Source organism: Aptenodytes forsteri, unplaced genomic scaffold (genome assembly GCF_000699145.1).
Source record: "Aptenodytes forsteri isolate BGI_AS27 unplaced genomic scaffold, ASM69914v1 Scaffold61, whole genome shotgun sequence".
Classification (NCBI taxonomy): Eukaryota; Metazoa; Chordata; class Aves; order Sphenisciformes; family Spheniscidae; genus Aptenodytes; species Aptenodytes forsteri.
In genome coordinates, this window is record NW_008794443.1 from 6,126,970 (window position 1) to 6,150,473 (window position 23,504).

A 23,504-nucleotide genomic window follows, 5' to 3' on the forward strand; every position below is an offset into this window, starting at 1 on the left:
TAGCGTATTATTATTACCATTATCATTTTATTTCAATTATTAAACTGTTTTTATCTCAACCCACGAGTTTTTCTCACTTGTGCTCTTCCAATTCTCTCCCCCATCCCACCGGGTGGGGGTAGTGAGCGAGCGGCTGCGTGGTGCTCAGTTGCTGACTGAGGTTAAAACCACGACAAGACTCCAATTCACAATGAAGTTAACACAGTGTTATCTAAAAAGTTAGTACTGGTTTGGGTTGTGCTGAGTAAACATACGACTTAACGTTCACTGGTGGATTTGAGACAAGTAGTCCAATTGTAAAATCACAGGCAAAGGACAGGCATTAAAACAGATCACTTTCATTACGGAAGTGCACATATATGTGTTAGTATATGCAAACCTATGTAGTGTGGTCACAGCCTAGGTTCTCTCAGGTACTAATATCCAGCCCATGCCTACAGTGATCCCATAAGCTCAGGAAAAAATGAACGTGTTTTTCCACAGTCAAGGTGAAAAGAGTTCTCAGAGAATGTTAGCTCGCTACATTATAAAGAACTCAAACTTTTAGCACTGTGTGTTCCTGTTGACAGCCTGGTAACATAAAGCTAGAATAACAGTCATTGCTCTGTAATATAGTAATGCTAAGAACTTTAAGGTTACTGATTCAAGTGTGTTTTGGGGTGGGGAGGATAAAAGGAGGGAAGAAACACCCTAAAAGGGCTTTAGTAGAAACTAATTTCATGTGTCAGAGTTATCTGTAGAGGAACTCAGGGAACTATATTGACAAAAGTGTGGAATGTATCCATAAAAAAAATCTCCAATCCTTTCCTTTTTTTTTAACCTTCTTATTTACATCTTCCTACCAGTTAATGCATTTAAAGTATTTACTACTGTCAATGAGGATATGTATCCAATTATCCAAACCAGTTTTTTTTAAAAATAACAAACTCCTTCATTATAATCATGATGTTACAACATGTAATTAACTCATGAATATCATGATCACATCAGGTTAGTACATTGGAAATGATTCATAAAAGATCTATTGGTAGATTGGGGATACAAGTCCTTTTTCACTTAGTTAAACAAAACCATTGTCTTTCCCAACATACCTTGCCTCACTTATATTCTTACAACAGAAGAAAAAAACTAAAAAGAATGGTATTTGTTTAACTATGCAAATGAAAACTCATTTAGGACATATTTTTGTTTTGCTGATTCATGCTTTTCAGTGTCTTCCTTTCTTCTTTTCAGTCCTAAGCTGAAGAACTGCTTTTCTTAAAATTGATGTGGAGGCTATATATGTTTTGAACCTTTTCTTTTCTGTTGTGTTATTTGTAAAGAATGCGAGTTTGAGAGAGCTGGAATAATAGAGACACAAGTGTCTCTTAAAAATCTGCATCACTTTGAAATTTTGTACGTCGACTTGTCTGTAATCCTCCAAGAAGTCCTCTGTGATTAGGGAAGCATAATTTGTCTCATTTTATAGATAGGTAAACATAGAAGTGGAAGAGCTACGTAACTGTAAAAACAGACAGATGGTCCCTAATCCTTGACATGAAAAAGGAGAAAGGGGGTGGTGGTGCTGGAATTTAAAAAAAAAAAAAAAAAATAAAAATTGCTAGAAAACCTACCAGGATTACTACTGAGTTTATCCAGGGAAAAGTTTTGATGATTCATAAGTGGCTCTTGAGCTGCCAGTCTTCTCACTTTGCTTGCTGTGCATGTAGTGCTGCCCATCACCTGTTGTTAATTATAACATCCTATAAATCTAATGTTAGAAGACTAGCAGTGAGACACAGTGCCTGCACTGGCTTAATGGACACTCTAGGAAAAAAATAATTTTTCAAGAGTTTATTCCTGGATGAGCTTCTATGAACCTGGCATTGTCATGAACTGATATTTCTATTAAGAAAAACACTAGTGGATGCCTTTTAAACAAATAAGGTCCTGGCTTCATACAACCATTGTGGTTTCAAGCACCATATCAAAAAACACTATGATGGGAAGCTATCATTTAATAAATCAAAATAGCTTGCTTGGTAATAAATATTTTTCTTAGAAACCACAATATTCTCTTTGCTACAGATCATATGACTTCCCAGTTCCTGCATTTTTTGACATTACGGGAGTAACAAAGGAACGTGGGGAAATAACAGCATGGTGAAATCATTCAGTTTAGCTGTGCCTACACTGTGCTTAGAACAACTTAAAAATGTGTGATTTCAGGCATAGGTGATCAAATTCTTCCCTTTTCAGGTAGCTGCAATTTGGTTGAACTGTGCAGTGCTTACTTTCTGAGATGAGGAAAGCATTTAGTTTTGACTAAATCACTTCAATTTCATTTCTCAGCTTTATACTCTACAAAGGGGTGAGCAATATTTCCAACTCACAGTATGGGAAATAGTTTCTTGCCTATATGGGCTCTGAACATTAAAAAAACCCAACAAAATGTAAAAAAAAATGCCATGAATCATTGCTACTGACTCTGTTCTATGTTGGCTGCTGTTCAGATAACTCCCACTTATATTGGTAAACTGGCCTTTGTAGTTAGCTGTGAAAAGAAAGCCAATATTTAAGAAAAAAAAAAGGGGGAAAAAAAATAGTTCAAAGAGAGGAAACATAAGAAGATTTATATTCTGCTGTCAGTGACAGCAGTCTAAATCCAGATTGGGTCTAGACATAAGTCCTGTAAAGACGTGCACATAAATAACATCTATAAGAAATATACTGTTGCATTTACACAGATGTATTCTCACATGTAGAATAACTTGCTGACATAAAATATCAAATTGACTGGGACCTATCTATTGGCATTACCAAAGACTATAAGTTGGTCCAAAATATTTAGTGACAGACTTTGTTAAAAATATATATGCGCTTGCATGTATTTGTATATGAAATCAGACATAAGTTTCACTTGAACATAAGCAATAAATACTTCTCCTGTAAATAATACTGCTCTGTACAAAGTCCTTCAAGTTATCTAATGTCTGCTAAGAAAAGAAAGTCATTAAAAGTTTATAAAAGTCTGAAGATTCAGCTTGTTTTACTGGGATCCCTTTTACGATGCACTTCTCATGCAAAGATCAGTGTATGCTTCCATTTATTTGTTCCACAATTATCCAGTATTCCACAGCAAGAACTTTTGTGCTCCTGGGTGTGAGATTCTTTTTATAATGAAGTGCAATGTGGGTATGAATATATTTATATAGCTTCAACGACTTATTGGCTCTGCTTGCTAATAAAAATATGGTTTTGATTATCCTTAAAACTCCCAATTCAACCTACTTTGGGAAAGTTGAGCTGTATTGTTTTTTACTGTTCACATGACATACTGTGCATTTTAGCTGAGATCCAAGGTACAGTACAGTGAACTTGCATCAAAAGAGAAACTGTTGCAGCAAACCTTGATTGGAAGCTGAAATGTAACTTAAGGAATATTAATAACAGAAAGGTATTGAAAACAGAGTTCTGGTTTTAGGCAAACAATTTCTCAGTGGTTCAAAATGGTAGTTTAGGAGACAGATAGGACAAAACCTGCTGAAAGTATACAGGAAATATTATGAATCCTTGGGGGGGAAAAAAAAATCAGAGTAATGTTTGTTTAACAGGCAGGCTTTAAATGACCTCAAAGAATCATGTGCCACGTTGGTTACTGTCTTGTAACAGAATTCCATTACTTTGAAAGCAAATGTGGAGCCTGAGGCAGCTTTGTTAGATATACTAATAAGAATTTATCTATCCTCAAGCTGATCTTCCCGTGCACCTATCTCTGTATTTTTTTCTTTTCCTCTTGTCTGCAATGGTGATTATATGATAACCCACTTATAAATCCTACCTAAAGCAATTAATTCTTTACACTAACCATGTTTTTTCTGATTCAGCTGTACTGGTGTGTATTTCTAGAAGCTCTTTTTATAATTGGGGAGAAAAGAAAGCTACAAAGTAAAACTGCAGTTTCTTTAAGATTCATGTTAATATACTGCGAAATGTGTGCAATTCTATTAGGGCAATGGACAGAAAACTGACAGTATCTTGATTATTGATATACCTTGAAAGGAGAGTGATACATTAAAGCCATGTGAGGGTACAAAACTTTCTGCAAATGTTTTCTATGTACCTTAGTTCTGAAGCTAATTGCATCTCTGCATCCTTATGGGCCAGTGGCCAGCCTCAGAGAGACCTGCTTTTTTAGGAATACAATTCTGCAACTGACTGCCTTCCCATCTGCATCCTAAGTTGCATGTTCCTATAACATACTGTGACTGCATCAGGCCTGCACTGAGTGCAGTTCTGTTCTTGAGGGAAAACATGACACTATTAACCAGTGACTGGTAGGCTTTCATAAATGCAGTTTTTCATGCTGAGCAAATAATATTTATGAAATAACCTCCTGTATGGATGCCCATTCCACTAAGTAGAAACTTATCTTGACGTGTGTCTGAAAAGCAGTTGATGTCCTTAGCAAAGCCTGCCTCTCTCAGAATAATACCCTGACATTTTCTGGCTTTGTGAATGGAGAAGTTCCCTCCTCGTCTCTGGCTTGGGGCTGGTATTCTCATGTAGTGTCTAGCCTTTGTTAAGACTTTTGACAAGATAGATCCTTTTCAATGGCAATAACTTTCCCCAGGAAATGAAGCTTTGAAAGACTTGTTAATTGCATTGTTTCGGCATTAGACTTTTTCATTAATTGTGCTCTCTGTCCTCAATGACTTTAGCTCTTAATGCCAATGCAGCAAAGAATGCAGTCTCTTGACATATCCATAATGGTGGTATAGTCATCTTTTAACAGGCCGTGAATCCAGGATGTTGCATCTATCATGTCACTAGTCCCTCCGTGAAGGGAAAGGAGCTGACACTTGCAATTGCTTTCCAAATCCTATTCAGTGTGGTCATCTTAAAAAATGCGTTCTTGCTAAATTTATATTAATAAATGGGGCCTGAATCACCCTGCCTGTTACCAAAAGCATCAGTTCTCATGTCTTTCACGTCAACTGATGCTATATTATACAGTGTGATATTCTGCCCAGAAATGTTTTTATTGGCAGGGAATAGGGGGGTGGGAGGGCATCTTTTGTAATACTTTAAACAATTAAATTGTTAGGAAGAAAATTACCTCAGCTTAATAGGAGAGTACTTCACTGTACCAGTTCTGATATCCAGACTCAGCATCCAGTAATGAAGAGATCTAACAGTGCTGAGTATCAAATTTGAAGGATTCTGACAATCTGTATTTTCTCCTTTCTAGAAAGAGAAGGGAAGAAAGCATATATGTTAATATTCTTCAAAGTATGCAGGACAGTAGAGAAATATTTTTTTACTTTCCTTGAATAAATAAGGTACATAAAGTTTGTTTTATTTTCCTATTTTAATATTTTTTTTACGCAATCAAATGTTAATACATTAAATATGAAACAGCACAGGAAAATTCTGTTTAAAACTGTTGCTCAGGTTACAAAGACACCATGAAGGGCTCACATTTTGTTTTGTTTTATTTTTATGAGTAATATTGTCTGCATTCCCACATTGTGCTTGTGTGTAGCTCTATAATTCACAGTAAATTGTGAGTTATTTTCTCTTTGGACTACTTTGTATATTACAAAGGATCACTGTTTCTATTCGTACAAAGCTAACTTTTCTCTCCTCAATGGCAGTCAGTTTCAAGCTTGTTCAGAGTTTTGAACAAGCAAAAGCTGGAAAAATGAGAGAGAAAATGGAAATATTTCACTGTACAGTGTAAACTCTTTGGTTTATCACAAAATACCAGACAACAACAAATTGCATCAACCAAAGCCTAAAACCTAAGTAGATCTGCCCACCCCCCCCCCCCCCCGCCCCTATAAACAAGTAACAGTCGACAGCTCTGGAATGTGCAGTCCTCTCCCATGAAAACATTTTTCCGCTCTGCCTTTTCCAAAAATCAAAAGTTCAAAGCTAAACTACTACACATTATAAAAGAACAAATTTACCATGACACTTAAACAAAGACATGAGTCAGTGTATTCAGCTTTCTTGAGGGAGGAAGGAGTTATGTTTCTTGTTAAGGCAAGGTTTGCAGTAAAGAAATATTTTTATAGTTTTATATATCCCCTTATAATTATTTATCCACATAGATGTTCTGTTTTACTGTACAGTTAAAGTTGTAACTCGTGCCTTTTTTGTCACTGATATATTAAGGTTTACAACGGTCCTCCTCAAAGCAAAATATTAACATCCTCATTATGCAAATGAGCAAATGCAATCATGGAATTAAGACACTTAGTTCAGTATTATTTAGGATACCTGTGGCAGTCTGGGAACCTCAGCTGCTGCTCTTTACGCTGAAGAGTGCTACTTTTGTTCTGGGGAATGGCGCAAGCAAGATGAGCAGCATGTATGTTGAGGACAGAGACAAAATGAGATGGCTTTGGACTGCTGTGGGTAAAAAAACTTATCGGGAATAAAAAGCATGTGATTTTTGTGTCCTCTTAAATGTGAGGTATAGAACACAATATATTAAGCAGCTGAATTGCTCTATGTAGTTTTTAAAGCTGTCTAGGAAACTTGGAACACCATTTCCATTTATTTGGAACAAGTGGCTGACTCATTTGTCTGCCTTGGAAAACCTCTACTTCTGTTCCTGACTGAAATAAGATGGGTATTCTGAAAGTCATTCCTCTTGTACAACAGGAGAGAAACGAAGGAAGTCGCAGAGCTCCTGCTAATATTGAGCCTGGCCACCCCTGAACGTATGGCCGATTTGGAATATGTTAAAGGATGCAAACTTCTACTAGGTACTGTAGTAGCTCTAATGTGTCCATTCTTTCAAGCAGATCGATACTGCAAAGTCTTGTTCTTTGTGGATACAAATTTGGGGTAGCTAGATCAAAGGTCTGCTCTAGATTCTGACCTCTGACACTGAATGTTATATCCAGTAGGATGGAACCAAAATCAGAAAATCCTTGAGCATGGAGAAAGCTGACATCTGAAACTATATCCAACAGCCTAGGCACGCTGTCAGTATTGGGTTTTCCCTTCTTAATATGTAAAGATTTATTAGGTCATTCCCTAAGACCAGTGTTCAGCAACTGTAGAGATGATATGCTGGTAGAGGACCGGAAAATGTGACGCTGGAGCAGAGGCATCAGAAAGGGCCCGTGAAAAAGGCTGGCAGGCTTGACAGTCCACCCTGATGTGACTTTGAAGCAGAGCAAACAGGCATTCCAGCACTGGCAGGAAAGGGTGCCGACATTAATAAAGGTTGATGTGCAGAAGATCGACCCTTCTGCACAACTGGCTTACTCTGGAGCCAAGGTGTTCTACTGTGGGGCTGTTGCATTTTCCTTCTAGGCCTAGACACCCTGGAACTAACTTTCCCACCCTGTCTTAAGTGTAGTTTGGGGCTTGTGTTTTTGGCATTAACAAGGTAGCAGAGAGACTTAAAGTTGGGATACTCAACTCCCAGGTAATCAATCTCATTATGAGATACTGTTACTCTGGGAAAGTTATGTTTCTCTCTAATTTTGTCTAGAAATGCACTCCAGGAAATGAGAGATGTTTCCTTTTACAACTAATGCATGTGTTTCCACCAAAGAGCTGTAGTTTTGAATTGACATATTCTGAAAAAAAGTTTTGATCAGAAATTCCTGCTTATTTCTTTGGGAAATAATTAGAATCACTTACTAAGTATAATCACTTAGAAGTGGAAAAAAATTCCACTTCCAGGAGAGGACAGTCAGCATTTCCCACATCATTCTTCCCTCTGTGCCTATGAAAATGGTCACTTGAAATCACTGCCTACTGTTTTATAAGAACTTGGGTCTCATTCTTAACCCAGATAATCATTAGAGAAAACTGTACTTCTGGAAACTACACAGTTCAGCGTCCCTAAACAGAGAAGTTTTCCAGCCTTTACAGATTCACCCATGACAAAGCAAAACACCCGCCAAGCCTGACTGAATTTACACAGCTAAATAAATCACTTTTTAAGTGTTTAAATGTCATTTGTGAGAGTCAACAGATGAAGTGTGCTGTACATCATCTCTACAAAACCAGAAGTAGTTATATTATAAATAAACAGAGTTTGCTTGGTATTAGGGACATAGGAAATTCCATTCAAGAACAGACAAATGGCACATCTTGTCTGGTATCCTGCATCTGGCACAGGCCTGTAACAGATGCTTAAAATACTTGTCTCTCTTGGTCCCACAGTTTCCCCTGGTCCACCTACCACCAATGTTATAAATCACACAGTTTTCCTAAGCTCTGGTGAGAGTCTCTTTCCTGCTCACTTGTGTAATGTGGGAGGTGGAAGCACACACCAGGGGAATACGTATTTGCCCTGTGTGATACTTATTACAGTGGCTGGTACCGAATTTGGCTGAACTGTGGTTGACTGTTTCGGAACATATATGGTATTACTACCTGTATTGCCTATGTAGCCAAACGAAGCAGCACGTAGGTGAGGACTATGCTTGGCTCCAAAGAAAGGGGGAAGCAAACCCCTTCTCACCCTCATTTGCACATAGCCAGCAAGCGTACCTTCCACTAGCCTATTATTAATCAGCTGCCCTCTTTCTATCAAGGCACTGCCACCTAATTGCTCCCTACTATTCAACAACATATATATCCTGGTGTGGCTTTCTTAGTAACTTCTATAGTTTAATGCATGATGACTGAAAGTTAAATGAGTTTATTGTTTATCAAGCAGAGTTCACTTTTGTCCTTATTCCAGATGTTATCAAAACATGGTTCATCTACCCAGCAGGTCACATAATGCAGGTTCCCCTCTTCAGTTGCCTGGTGCTTCTAGCCATTGTCACTAGTGTGATATGCACCCAACAAAACTGACAGTGGCATTCTCCCTTACTAGAAATGTCCTTCCCACAGATCATGTCCCTTTATTTTCTACAACCTCATTCATAACCAACATCAAATTCAATGGCACAATCGGTTAAGGGCCTCTAAAACAGACAAATGAAAAATCCAAGCCTTTCCATTTGAAAAGTTAAAGTTTAAAAAACCCTTTATATTAATTACATTACACCCTCTTTGTGTTCCCCTGTAAAATGTAACAGGATTTTAAAAAGGCTAGAGAGAACTTATGACTATAGGTAACTACCACATAAGGTCCTTTTACATGTCATCTTACAGAAACAACAGAAAGAGAGGGGCAGCTACAGAAATTATGACACCTCATGTCTATCTGTGTCCTGATCTCCTTGCTACTCTCTAAACTATGACCTTTTTTGAACTGTTGCTAGTTTTTGAGTTCAGAGGAGATGACACCTAAGACAGACTTCTTGACCTGGGATTCAATAGACCCCAGCTTTTCCACAGAACTACCTTGGCTTCTTCCAAGGACAGGACAAGAGAATTAAAAATAAACAAAAATCTGCAAGATGGAAAAAGTGAAAAGCTGTAGTTACAAATTTGCTGACAAAACCATGAAGATCCACAAAATTACTAATCATAATCCAAGTTTCTCCAGTGATATTCCCTATAACCTTTTAGGTCACAAGGTATGTTAAAACATGTGCAATTAACTGTCTACATAAACAAGCTGCATGAGCTCATCCCTTTCTGCCTCAGTTTTTCTGTTTGTAAAGTTGAGGCTGTAATATTTGACTGGGGTATTGCTCTGAAGTCCAGCTTCTGACTGGAGTTGTTATTACAATAATTACTGCAGCAGATGTCAGAATCGAGTGAAAGCACTGTCATTCAACAATTAAAGCACAAACCACAGCCATCACTATCCTTGTGTTATTACAGGCACAGACCCAACAGAGCAGAAAACAAATGTTCACACTTGCTTCTAGGTGTAATCCTCTGTTAGGACAGTTAGTTAGTTGGTTTGTTTTGTTTTCTTTTTTTTCCCTCCAAGCAAAGGTTTTTCCAGTACACTTAGCTGTTTCTAGCTGTAGCTAGAAAAGATACAGCTGCATTTTTTGGCTTATATAGCTTGAGCTCAACCCTCAGCAACAGCTTAGTCTGAGCTGTTTTACAAAACTATTTTTCTGTAAACATTTTCATTCAATAGTTATCATGTGATATCTGTGCTCCCTTAAAACACACTAGTGACTGGGTGCCTTATCTTCCTATTACTAGACTGGTCAGATACTGACTTGAGCGGTGGTCTGAAAGCTGGGGACAGAGGTGAGACAGAGAGCACTTAAAGCTGGAGTCAGAGATGGAGTCCTGTGATAGACTGTCCAACAAGTTGATGCTGAGTGACAGACAGCAGCATCTCGAGTGGCAGTTGAATGGATATGGTCAGCTTGGAGAGGAATTTCTAAGCTAAGCCTTGAGCTCATGGCTTTGGAAACTGTCCTTTGCAAATGGATCCAGGCTGAGTTTTGGGGGTTTCGCACTCATTCACACTTTGGGGTACTCAGAATCTGGAGGCAGGTCCTTGCTTGAGGTTCAGGACAGTCTCTAATGTAGCTAAATCATTCAGCCTACGGAGGCTGCTGTAAGGAGGCTGCTGCTTCCCACAGTGGTAAAGTCTGGCCAAGAATAGCATGTGTTTCCTCCTCTGCATCTAGCACAACTGCAGCTAAGTGGTTGCTTATGTTCAGAAATGAATGAAATATTCAATGAAAACAAGAATCTTCACTGACGCGACCACTGCTTCTTAATCATTACACAGAATAGTCCTGTCTTGCTGCCTGGCTCTCTAAGGGTAATGGAGACAGTATAGTGTTTGGATAGCCGCTGTTTTTTTCTGAAGAGTGGGGAGGGTATGCCTGTGTGAGGGCATGTTCACAAGAGTTTTAGCCCAGAAAGAAATAGGTACATCTGGAAACAGCATAATCCAGGTTGCCAGACTCTGGCACTGCTAATAGAAATAATCCTTTCTGAGGAAAGTACCAAAATGTGGCTGTCTGGTTTGCCTACAAGTATCCGGGCATTTTTCTTGGCAGGTGTGGGTACTGGCAGTTATTTGGCATTTTGATTCCTGCCCCAACTAGTGTCTATTCTTTCTTTGCTGAAGATGGAAGGATACGCCTGTGGTTAAATCACTGGCCTAAGGATTAGGAAAAGTGGGTTCTGCTCAGATTTTAGTCTGCATCCTTGGCCGGGTCACTTAAGCAAGAATTTTGAAAAGTGCTCAGCACCCACAAACAGGATCAGATTTTTCAAAAGCTCTCTGCTTCCACTGAGGCAGTGGCCAGATGATCAAAGGAACTTTTCGGAAAATTTGGCTGCGAGTGTCATTGTGAGAGTTGCTGGGTGCTGAGCACTCATGAAAATCTGGTTCTCATTGAGGTGCCCGGATGGGAACCAAGCTCTCCAACTAGCCCCCATCGTGATGGGAAGACACTTGAGAATCTGGCCAGGAGCAACCACTTGAAATGCTACACCAGCAACTTTCTCTGTGCCTCAATTTCCTCTAAAATGAGAGTGATGTTGCCAGGGTGCTTATAAGTATAAATTCATTAATCTACTCTGTGTGATGTTCTTGGATGCTTCTGCAGCCAGGAGAGGGAGGTGAAGCATTGGTAGTATATCTTTCCAGACATACCAATGATCTGTGTAAACAAGAGTGTGTTAAAGGGACTGGAGCAGGAGTCAGCTTTGCTCTATGTATGATTTACAAGCTTTCAGGTTCAGGAGATGCTGCTCTTTGTTTGTCTTAAATCCTTGATCGTGAGTCAGGGCTCCACCATGCTAGAGGATGTAAGAAATAGATCAAAAAGACTCACCCTGAAAAACCTTTGCGCTAAACAAAGCGGGGTGGGGAGAATACATTGGAAAGAAATGATAAAGCTGTTCCGTTCAGATGTTTGCCTTCTGAACTCCCTGCCTGTTGAGTACAGTAGTTTTATTATTTTCTTTCCTCACATGATATTTCTTTCCTCACATCCCACCAAAGCGTTTGGTATTTTTGGGGGAGTTTTGGGGTTTTAGAATTTCAACTTTACAAGACTGGCTACTCTCCTTATACTAGATACCCATATACAGTAGTATTTTTTGCAGGTGGGTTTTTTTTGGTTTTAAGACCAAAGAACCTTAACTTAAAATGGACATTTTTTTTTGTTTGTTTTTTTAGCTTACAGTGGCCTCAATTTTGCCTCCAGATGGGGAAATCTGAAAGGTCCTGAGCCTCCTGTGGTGCGTGCTGGAGCAGCCTTCCTTCTCTTTCCAAGCAGCCTCCCCTCACAGGATGCGACGTTTTCTTTCCAGCTGAGAGTAGAGCCCCCCCCTCTGCCCCCCTCATTTTTGGCCTTCCAGCACTGTCCGCATCTGTGCAAGCTAATGCTACCCAGATCCTTCTCAAAGGGGCACTGAGGGCTGGCACGCAGAAGTGAAGCCCCCAGGCTGTATCTCCAAAACCCAAGAAACCACAAACGCATTGTGTTTCCATAAATGCTCCTCAGCTGACTGGGCTGCGGGAAGTTTCTGCTCTCCTCAACCCTTGTGTCTCCTTTCAGAATGGGAGGCGCAGGCTTTAAATCAATTTTCTGACTGCCTATGTGCAGAAGTGGCGTTAACGTTAAGGCAGGCCGGAACCACAGAGCCACAACACGAGGCGGGAGGTGGTAAACCAACATGAGGGGCCCGGCCTGACTGACGAGGGGCCCCTAACTGCAGCTGCCCCATGGCCTGGGCTGGCCCCAGCCCTGCCCAGCGAGGGCGAGCTGTCACTGCCCCCCCCGGGGCGATGGCGCCTTCCTTCAGGGCTGTGGTGGCGACAGTGCCGCCCAGGCGGGGTCGGGGCTGTTACTGGCAGGTAAAGGCCTGAGGGTGCCCCATGGCTGAGGGGGTGCAGTGCAGCCTCTTCAGAGATTTAACTTGGTGCAGGCTTTGGATGCAGGTGCTTAACGGCCACTTCTGTATCCAGTGTTTTAAACACAAGTGAGGGTTTTGTTGGTTTGGGTTTTGTGTGGGTTTTTGGTGTTTTTTTTTCTTTTTTTTTTGAAAAAAGTGGAATAAAACATCATTACAACTCAGCGTCGCTAAATTGAACCTGCTGACACAAACCCCTGCTGTCTTGACAGCTTTTGGGTGTCGGGTACGTTTCAAGTTTTCCTGAAGTTTCAAAGATGTCTAAGAAGTTGAGCAAGCCAAAATACTTGTCCTCGTCATCTTTGGTGGCAGAGGGGGAGAAGCTGGGAAGGACGGGTTGCTGCGCCCTGAGCTGAGGTCTGTGGTGCTGAGTGCCCCTGGGGAATGCCAAGTTACTTCTTCAGTTAGCTTCAGCTTTGGTGGGAGTTGAGGGAGCAGCTTTCAGTCTCATGGATGTGGTCGTTACTTTGAAGGATACGGCTGTATGTTGTGAGTGTCCATCAAGCTAAAATTCCAGCTCTCAAAATGTGCTTGATGAATGGAGCATTGAAAATATAATAGGTTTCTGTTCACTTATTTTTGAAATACTTGTTTTCATGAGATGAACAGTTAGTAGAAAGTTGAAAGCACGTGCAGCAGGGAAAATATCTCTGGGCAGTCACAAATTGACTTTGTTTTGCCTGTGTTTCACAGACCTTTTGTATTGAGTTCTTGAGAGCATTCAGCATATGAGTGCCAGATGTGATGTTGAAAATAGGGTGTTTCAAAAGAATAATATAAAATATTTATTGCAAGTGAATTCTGAACTCAGTGAAAGGCAATTTTTGTGCTTGAAATTTGAATCTATGAGCTATCTTGCCCTGACTGTGGAACAGAGATACATGATAAGAATCATATGCCAAAACTAATCAGTAGCTTGGGTTTTAGATACTGAGTATTTGCAGCTAGTTGCTTAAGAGCAATCTAAGAAGAAATGCAATGAAGGTGACATTACAAAAGATGGCTGAGACAAGTGGATTTCCTTTAAATTACAACTTAAAAGCCATTTGATAATTTTATAGCAGTACAAAAATAAAAAAATTACTGCTGCAAATGAATCTTTAATCAAGTATCAGGCTTGGATATTAAGCATACAGGTTTTTTTATTTCCAGGATAGTACAAACCATGTTTTTAGCTGAGGCTAGTAATGCCAGCTTAGGGAACAATCCTAAAATGTTTTACATGTTTCCTGACATAGTAAGTTATGCCCAGATCTCCAAAAGATAATAATAGTCTGTAGGAGTTCCTGCACGTAAGAACTAAGAAAACACCCTTGCAATGGCAGCTTGGACTGTACTGCATAGACCTCCTAAACTAAGCTATGCTGGTTGGAACTGGAGGAGAGTGGGGATTCCTGTAACTGGCACAGAACATCCAAGTACTGCACCACTTTCTTCTGTGGAAGACAGAAACTGCTGCTGCATCTGCACCTATATGCACATACAGCAAAACAGTTCGGAGATCTCACTGCCCAGACTTGCACACAACTTGTGTGCACAATAGGAACTGAGTTCATCATGAAGACCTTCAACCTTCACTGGAGCATATTTTTGGAGCTGTTCATCCAGAAGGCTGGGATAGGATGGGACGGAATCCTTCCAGTTGTTGCCTTGTTAATTCATGTAGGGAATTACTACTTAATAAATAGGCAGGGTAGCTCTTGTGAACTGACATTTAGCCTGTGAATTTTGCATTACGCAAGTACTGACTCTTGTCCAGTAATCTACAGCAGAACATCACAAATGTACCCACAACAAGTATTCCAGTCTCGGAATACATTCAAGCAGAGCCTAATAATGATTACAGCTGTCTTTGAAAGCACAGCTGGATTTTGCTAAGCTCTGCCCACCATCAGCAAAAATCTTTCCATTCATTGGAGGGCTTGTGCTCTGTTTGAGAGCTCTTTTTTTCTACCCTCTTTGAATTAACCAGAACTTGGCTTTGAACCTTTAAATCCTCCTCCCTATCAGCTCAGCAACCACAGAGGCAGTTTATTACTGAAAAGAAATCTAAGAATCAGTTTTGGCCAGCATTGTCTTGGAAAGTTCATTTTATTAACATGGTTTTGGTTTTATTTCAAAAACACTTTGACAAGCACTGACATTTTTGGAACCAGTAAAGCGCAAGAGACTTACTCCTAAAGGCCTAAGCTTTGCATTTTTCTGCAGCGAACAATGTGATGTGCTACTATGGTAAATTCAATTCAAGCCACTGACTGAAAGGAAATAAGTACTGAGTGTTGTCTCTTTTTCCTTCATTTTCTAAAATACTTTTTGTGTGAATGCTAGTGCTTGTGGAATGTACTTGCTTAACTACTCTTTACTTATTTGCTTTTTATCTATACTGTAGGTGACAGATATATCAATGCTGGTAACATAAACTTTCCTCACAAGCCTGCTTTCATTGCTCAACTTTGACCTAAAGTAACTATCTCTTGACTTTTTGCTGAGATTTGCCAACAAGGGTCCCAGTTGTGCGTTTTATATTAATGTCCATCAACTGAGAGTTGGACTAAGATCATGTAATTCATTACAAAGAAATACTGGGAAATATCTGAACACTTTCTTTTCCTTTTTTTTTTTTTTTAAAGGCAAGCTGAAAGAGAAATTCTGGTCTCTGAGCTACATAAAAGACCCTTGTTCTGATACTCTGCATTCACTGGAGCTCCATACGTGGTGGGAAGAATAGAAGGGCAGAACAGAGGTAAGTCATGTACTGGCATAAGCAGACTTGACTGCTAGATTTCTTCAGTGGTAAGTTGATTGTATTTGGTTTGAGTGTCCCTGGGACTGTGCCATCTTCCATTCTGTCCCTTTGAAAATTATGTTGAGTCAATGAGAGGCAATGTAAGCATCTCCATTTCGGGGACTGTAGCGTATTATACATGTGTGTTGTTGCTTCACCTCATAACACTGGGTTTTGTTAGAAACTTGTTTTTATCTCTGGAATTTTCAATTGCAGAAATGGTCAAATGCTTTGCTTGAATTTCCCGATGCAAATCTACAGTGTGTTACTGTCCACTTCTTACTTTTATTTCAGAGAGAAGAATGCAGCAGTATGTTGGTCTGGAAAGAGCCGTTGCTTTTTTAGTTAGCAAGAGAAGAATGCAGCAGTATGTTGGTCTGGAAAAGAGTGGTTGGCTTTTAGTTAGCAGGAAACATATGCTGCAGATGTTTCAAAAATCTGATTTTTAATATACCTTTGATATCTAGTATGTCAAGCTGTTAGTTTTGACCCATTCTCCCTTTAATAGGATAAGGTTATGTGTATCCTGTAAGTTTCTGTGATAGATTCCTAGGAGCTGAAGTGAACTAGCATTCCTGACCCAGGAGTTTGTGATTTTTAGTGCTACGGATATTTATTTAAAATAGAAACTCTTTCTTAAGTTTGCAGTATATTTTTTTTTCATCTCAACTTTATTTCAGAGTGACTGCATAAATTGTATGACCTGCTTCACCAGTTGCATAACCAGATTATATAGGCCTTTCCCTACAAGAATGGAAAAGAACTAGTTAGGTTTTTTCTGTTTTGGTTTGGTTTGTGGGTTTTTTTTTTTTCCAGGTTGGAGTGTTCTTGTTGGTACCACTTATTTCTTTTTTGCAAATGTGGAGTTCTCAGAAGCTGACATTCTGAAGTGTTACAATTTGGGATTGCCAGGAATATTTGTGATAACTGGCCAGATGTCTCTAAACTGAGTGTAATGAACACACACTTTTCTTGAAGAGGTGGAAAAAGCAAGGTGTGCATATGATGCATAACAGGAGGATGCTCTAGCTGTGTAGTATTGTGAAAGGCATAGCTGCTAGCATGCTTCTCAAATCCTATGTGGAAAGTTTCTTACCTCCCAGGAACTCCATATTATTTTTGGGTGCCCTCATATTGAACTCACTGTAGTTGTTGATGAGACCCTATAAAGAATGATGTCCACATACGTGCACAGACACCACAGTCATCAGTTTACCACATGCACACAGCACTGGGAATAGAACTTAAGACCTTCGCCTCCGCAAACACAGCTGCTCATCTGGCTGTGGGCTTTGTAGCCAGCAGAGGGAACTGATAAACACTCTCATAGGGCTGCCTTATATATATTTTTTCTAACCAAGAGAGGGCACTGATTCTCACTCCCTTTTGAAAAGGGTCCATTGCATGTCACCCCTCAACAGTTTCACCTGCCATTCAAGAAGCAACAGACTTACATTCGTCTTGCTTTTGCTATAAAATATGGACTTGCATGAAGAAGTTTTAATCATCAAACGATGTCCCCAGACTGCATAGTGGTATTAATCCCTTATAGTGCAATTACGAGACATTAAATTCATTACACATCAAGACAATTACAGAAACACATCCAACATTTCAGGAGTACAGGGAGACCAAGCAAAATTGTTTACTGATGTGTACAGAGAATAGGTATAGTTATTGCACAAGACCTACAAAAGGCTTCAGAACCAGGACTCATCATTATCTTTTTAAACACACAGAGCTCCAACACTTTTGCTGAAGGAGAATTCTGTTAGCACAAAGAATAGATTTCACTTTCTGGAGCGAAAGCCACAAAAAGGCAACATCACTTACCCAAAACTCTAGAAAGTGTAAGTGGCAAAAGTAAGACAATTTTGTACAGTTAAATACAGATATTTGTTATTTTTAATCAGACAGAACCAAGCCACCTCTAATGTTTGTCTTTTCTTGTTCCTCACTACAATAACTTCATTGAACCATTGCGCTTTTAGAAATATGACACTAGTGAAAATTAAAAATTATCTCCCTGTAGAAGGAAAGAACCTACAGCTTAGAATAATTGGAAGGCCAAAAAAGTAAGGGAAAATAAAGGGATATATTTAAGCTTCAGGGATAAAACTTAATCTTTCCTCCCCTGAGATATATAGCAAGACGTAGAATAAGTGGGCAGAAAATTCTGCCTTGTAGATGTGCTCATGGACATATGAAAATTGTCCTACCTTCTATGGCAGGTAGTGATACAACCATTAATGGTTCTTTTTCTAGTCCTCATCACTCCTGCTAGTCCACCAGTTACCTTTCACATTCACTATTTTATCAGTGAGCAATGCATGCTTAGTAGTGGTAGTTTTCAATTTAAAAGAATAAGAGACAAGACCTCCTTTGCTAGGGCAAAATTGAGCATCAGAATGTGTTAATTTTTTTTTTTTTTTTGAAAATGCAGTATTTGCATGGCCACAGGAGCAATTGGGAGTCTGTACCCTCATAAATTAGCTCCAGGGTTATAAACTAAAGGGATAGGGCAAAGCTGGTGTTTTTTGGTGTGTGTTTTTGTTTGTTTGTTTTAATGGGTATGAAATTATATCCTATACATTTATAGAGGTGGCGCTTTGATAGCAAATCTAGAAAAGAAAGGAAGAATATATTCTGTGCCATACAAGATTCACGTGAATAATTTTGCTTAAGCACCATGTGCTTCTCTTTGAGCTCTTTACTGCTCCTGAGTTACCAAGACTGTAATTCTTACAGTCAGACGTTGCCCATCATTTCTGGTCCATGGCAGTGGATTTCTGCTTGCTCATCCTGCCTAGAGTGGGTTGGTCTTCTTTAACCACAGAGGGTAAGAAAGAGGTGGTCATTTGGTTATTTATTTATTTATCCCCTGCAAGAATGATTTGCAAATTCTGTTAAGGGGTTTGTAAAGGGTTTCACAGGAAGTTTGAAAGTGTTAGGAGTAAATTACCTCTCTCAAGATTTGTCACTGGAATTCTCCCTGCTGTTCAGCCCTAAAGAGTCATGCAAAGATAGATCAGCTGCAAAGGGGTGGACTTCATAAGGCTGAATAAAAAAAATGAAGTGTTGGATTAAAGTGCTGGACTGGAACCCAGAAGAGCTAAATCTGATTCTCTACCATGAATTTTCACTGTGACCATAAGCAAAACAGTCCATATATTTATCAGCATGGCCAGAGGAAAACGTATCTCTGCCTCACAGAGAGGTGGGTGAAAATAAATTCATGAAGATCAGAATGTCTCAAAGCAGTGGTAGTGGCAGGCCTATGCATAGATAAGCAGACAGTGATATGTTTATCCTGTGTTCTAGGTATCTAGTCTAACACTTTTGACAGCAGTGGGAGTTATACTAGTGGCTTAAGTGGGCATTAGTGCCCTAAATGAACACCTAAAAAAACTAAGCGCAACTGCCAGGAGAAATGGCTGAGCATGCCTGCTTAACTGGTCTGTGGCTGAAAAATTAATATAGTCTCTTTACCTTTATTTTGTTATTTTAAAATGTTATGGTCATTACTCAAAAAAATCTGAATTCCTTGTTCTCTCACTGATTCACTTTTTTATTGTGGTTGTAGCACTATTTTAAAATGATGGTATTTTTTATCTTAATATCAGTATGCTTTGATCTTATAAAAAGGACTTTCAGATCAGCACAGAAGTCAATAAATGCATTCCTAGACATCTAAGTTCTCTTGGAGACCTGCTGGATGCAGTTTCCCTTCATCCTCTGCTGCAAAGTGATGCTAAGCTGAATTATCTACTCAGCCTAAGAGAGAAATTGCTCAGAGGAGAGTCTGATCTGAATTAGACATATTCCTTTGAATAGTTTTCTTAATATGTCTTGCAATCCATTTTTCAAATGCCAAAACATTACATTTCACAGCAGGCTTTAGGAAGAGGTATTTTGCTATATACACATTTCCTGTGGCAAATGCATTTTTTTACATCTTTTTTTTTTCCTTGAAAATTGCTGTTAGAAGCTTTGATTTATCTGATAGAGTAAAATTCTGTGTGAACAATGAGGCTTTACTGCCCGATTGCAGACCTAAATTCTGTATGCGTTACACTTAAAATCGCATATCTGTTTTACAAGAGGGGTGTTTTTGGAGAGGAAAGGGAGGTTTGCTATAAAAATCAGATATTATCTAAGGAATAAAATTTTGTAGCTCAGAGATAGAATTCCAGTTATGAGCAAAACCATTGGGCTCTATTCCTGTCTTCTATGGGCAATTTATATGGATTACCTGGATGCAAAAATAGTTTTACTGTAAGCCTGCTATAGAAAGCACTGTACTTTGTTTTTGAATAGTTCCATTTGTTTGGGTTTTGGGTTTTTGTTTGGTTTTTGCTTTTTTTAAAGATACTTATGTAATCTTCCAGGCAAATAGCTGAAGGTGGTGTTTTCTTTTCCCCATTAGTAACAATAGATAACATGTAAAATACAGAAAAAAATCTTAGATACAGTATGCAGAAAAGGGCACTCTGCTCAGAGTTCTGCTGCTATTATACAGTGCTATAGCTTAAAATGTTGCAGTTAATGTGAGTACAGCTATATGTGGACATAATTCTTTTTTAGAAAAGACTTTTTATTTGGGGAAAGAACAAAGAAGAGTCAATTTAGAAAGAGAATTATTTGGCTATCAAGAAGAAAATATCACTCTTTAACTGCAGAATGTATTACACAGAGTACAAACAATTTACAGCCAGCATTCACTGCTTGCTTTTGGTAGTTCATGCTTTCCCTCCTCTCTGAGCACTGGAGAGAGGCATTCTAGGATTACGATTTCTATGATGGAATTTCTTTAAACAGGTGACTGTGTTAAAAGTGCACTGACTCACACAACATGAGAAACTGGTACTAGTCACTAATAGATTCATCTCTGTGAGGATGGATAGATGAATAGAGGGGACTGCAAATATAGTTTTGAAACCACTTTTTAATGTTTCAACTGTTCAGTAGCTGTCTCTGAGGCACTTAGCTATTCCTTCCTCTAGCATTAGAAATGTCTGTGTAGCCAAACAGTAGATAAAATATAATTCAAGCTGCTCTAGAAATTTCATGGAGACACAAGGTCTGTTGTTCCAAGAAACAGAACTTTGCTTGTGAAATGTGTACTTTAAGCATATTTGGTACCAGATAGTGAATTCCATCAGCCTTATTACTGTGCTTCTGTGAGGGCTTAAGTTCCATCACACTTTTTTTAAAGGCAGTGAAATCTGTGAAGATGCACTTCAGTCCCAAGATTGGCTCAATCTGGCTGGTAAATAATAACAGTAATAAAAAACAATTCCTTCCTTAAATTAGCACTAAGCATTTTTTTTTTCTCAAACAGAATTTAAGGAAGCTTTAGAGTGTCCTTTTTTTTTTTATAACTTTGACTGGACTGAGAGGGAGACTACTAAGAGGGATAAATAAATTGTTAGAATTGGTCTGGGTGTACTAATCTCTTCAAAATCAGTCACAAAGGGAGAGAAGACCTTTTCCCAGCCACACAGTGTTTCCCAGCAAGATCTGTTTTTATTTCATTGCTAAAACAACAGACTGTTACTAACTGAAATGTCAGATGACACTACATCTGAAAAAAAAGAAGGGGGGGGGAAGCCAGCACCACCCAGCAAGGCAGTGCTAGAGTTCACATTAAGACTTCCTCGCAATAGCTGGTTAGAACAGAAACCTGAAGTAGCAGTAATCTTACCTTGAGTATACAAGATCCAAGGAGAGAAGATCACTGGCTCAAAAGAGTGGAGGACTGAGAAAGTGCTCTGATCTGCTGCTGGTAGCATGCACTTGGCTTTTATGTGCAGGTGGGAGGAGCTGCTCCCTACGGTAGGTGGGCAGTGAGGATAGCAGGCAGACAGCCTTCAGAAGGCATTGTAGAGTAGGTTTTTGCTCTTTGGGGACAGAGGGAGGGAGAAAAAGCAAGCTGGATGGCATTTACAGGAGAAAGTGTTGGATTTGTTTGTTTTTTTTTCTTTAAATATTAACTAAAGATTTTCTACTGTATTTGTTTCTCTGAATCTGAATCTCTGAATTATTCCAGTTACAGTTATAATGCTACTAGGTCTCACTTTGTCTTTTGGAAGGATTTTTACAGCAGTGAGATGATAATGGAAAGTAGTTATCAAAAAGGCTGGTGTTTCCCTTTCTAAGAAGGAATAGCTATGAAGAAGCAGACCCTTGATCCTTGAAGTTGTCTGTATACTCAGGGATTGAACTTCCTTTACGTTCCAGATGTCTACTAGATCTCAGCTCCAGAATCCTCTTAAGTTTCTGTTGTGCTGAGCGACCCAGCTTTTCCTTGATGCAGCTGTAACATGTTCCATCTACACACTGACTTCCTAGCAGTTCAGTTTAGAGCAGTTTTATTGTTCCCTGTGTCTGAGTTCTAAACAATTTTCCCAACTGTTAGTCTCAAAAGGCAAATGTAGCCAAAAGGACAAACCAGTAGGAATACGCATTCCTGGTGGTTTCTGTGTAAAGTTATTCATTGTTCATTTTAACTCATTCATTGCTTTTGGGGCACAGAAGAGTGGATAGCACAGTGTCCAGACACTGGTTTCCTGCAGGTGAAACAGACAGTTGTATCCATCTGGAATACACTAATTCTGCATTTGCACATGTCCCTGCATGAGGCATCTGAGCCTGTATTATTTACCATAATACACAAGTCAAACCTGTGTCATATTGAATATTAGTGAGTGGAGAAAGCTGGAAAGATAGAACAGGAAGGGGAGGACAGCAGTGTGAAATCAAGGGAAAGGCTAGAGATGCATCCTGATTTAAAATCTGGGGAGGACCAGGCAGAAAAATGAATGAGAACCTGAGTTTACAGAGCTGAGATGAGCAAGTTTGTAGCGAAGGTGATGGAGATGAGATATGATATATACTGCTTCTTGTACTAAGGGGCTAAACTGGTCACTGGATAAGGCGGTGTAAGATGCTTATAGAACCTGGGAACTTCTGTCAATATCCTGAATTTGCTCTCAGCGTTAGACTCTTGTGTCTGTAATTTGAGATCTGAACATATATGCTATGATCAGTGTAAATAGGTCTCATGTCCTAAGATATTTATGTTGGGAATGCATATTAAGTCTTAAGATGGACTCAGAATAACATTCATTCCTTATCTCTCTTCTCCTTTTCTCTTGATGATAATGAGTGTTTAAAAAAAAAAGTAGTACTGAGTAAGTTGATCAGAACATATTTAGTTGCATGCAACTTTGTTCTTGTGTTTTTAGAAAAGGGCTTACAAATCAAATACCCATCAACTTGGATGTCACTGTTATGTGGCAGAAGTAGCTGCATAACCTTGGTGATGTAGCCTCTGTGAGATTTAGAACCGTCAAGCTGAAAAGGACTGGTTAAATTGCTAATATTTCTTACAGGTATCAGGTTGCTATTGGATAGGGCAATTTCTACATTATTGCAAGTAATTGGGGAAAAAAGTCATGTTATTTTGTTATTTCTGCAGCACTCAATGTATTTTTACAGTTCTCATTAAGAAATGAGTTTCTGCTCTGAAGGGATTACAGTGTGCTTTTAGGAAGGCTACACGAAGTAATGGTAACATGGGAATAGGGAAAGCAAGGGTACAAGTTACTGCAATAAGTTTATGTAATTAGTTCAGGTATGGCACCTTGTAATGGTTCAATTGATTAAATGATGTACATAAACTGGAATTCTACTCAGCTAACATCTAAACAATCAGATGGTTTTGTACTTAGAGAAATCTAGGTCAAGATTTTCAGAAATTAGAGAGTAAATAGGTACCCATGTCCTTATCTGATGATTAAACTGTTCCTACTGTTTCAAAATTGCTGAGCTTTCTGTAGTCCCTTTTAAAATCAGTGGATACTTCTATAAACTGAGTACCTTCTAAAAATCAAGCTCTTTTTTTCTTGGGAAAAAAAGTTTAAATGTAGAGGACTAGCTGTATGTTGATTTTTTTTTTTTTTTAATT

At 39.1% G+C, this 23,504-nt stretch overlaps 1 protein-coding gene across 1 annotated transcript in view; it reads right to left on the reverse strand.

Moving 5' to 3' along the window:
• Window positions 1-21,307, reverse strand: part of COL8A1 (collagen type VIII alpha 1 chain) — a 91,827-nt gene extending 70,520 nt beyond the window's left edge. Inside the window, exons 1-2 of the mRNA XM_019474723.1 lie at window positions 21,240-21,307; window positions 5,099-5,226 (exon numbers count right to left, since the gene is read on the reverse strand). The gene's annotated coding sequence lies outside the window, so the exon portion shown is untranslated. The remainder of the gene's footprint in view (window positions 1-5,098; window positions 5,227-21,239) is intronic.
• Between the last annotated feature and the right edge of the window lie 2,197 nt (window positions 21,308-23,504).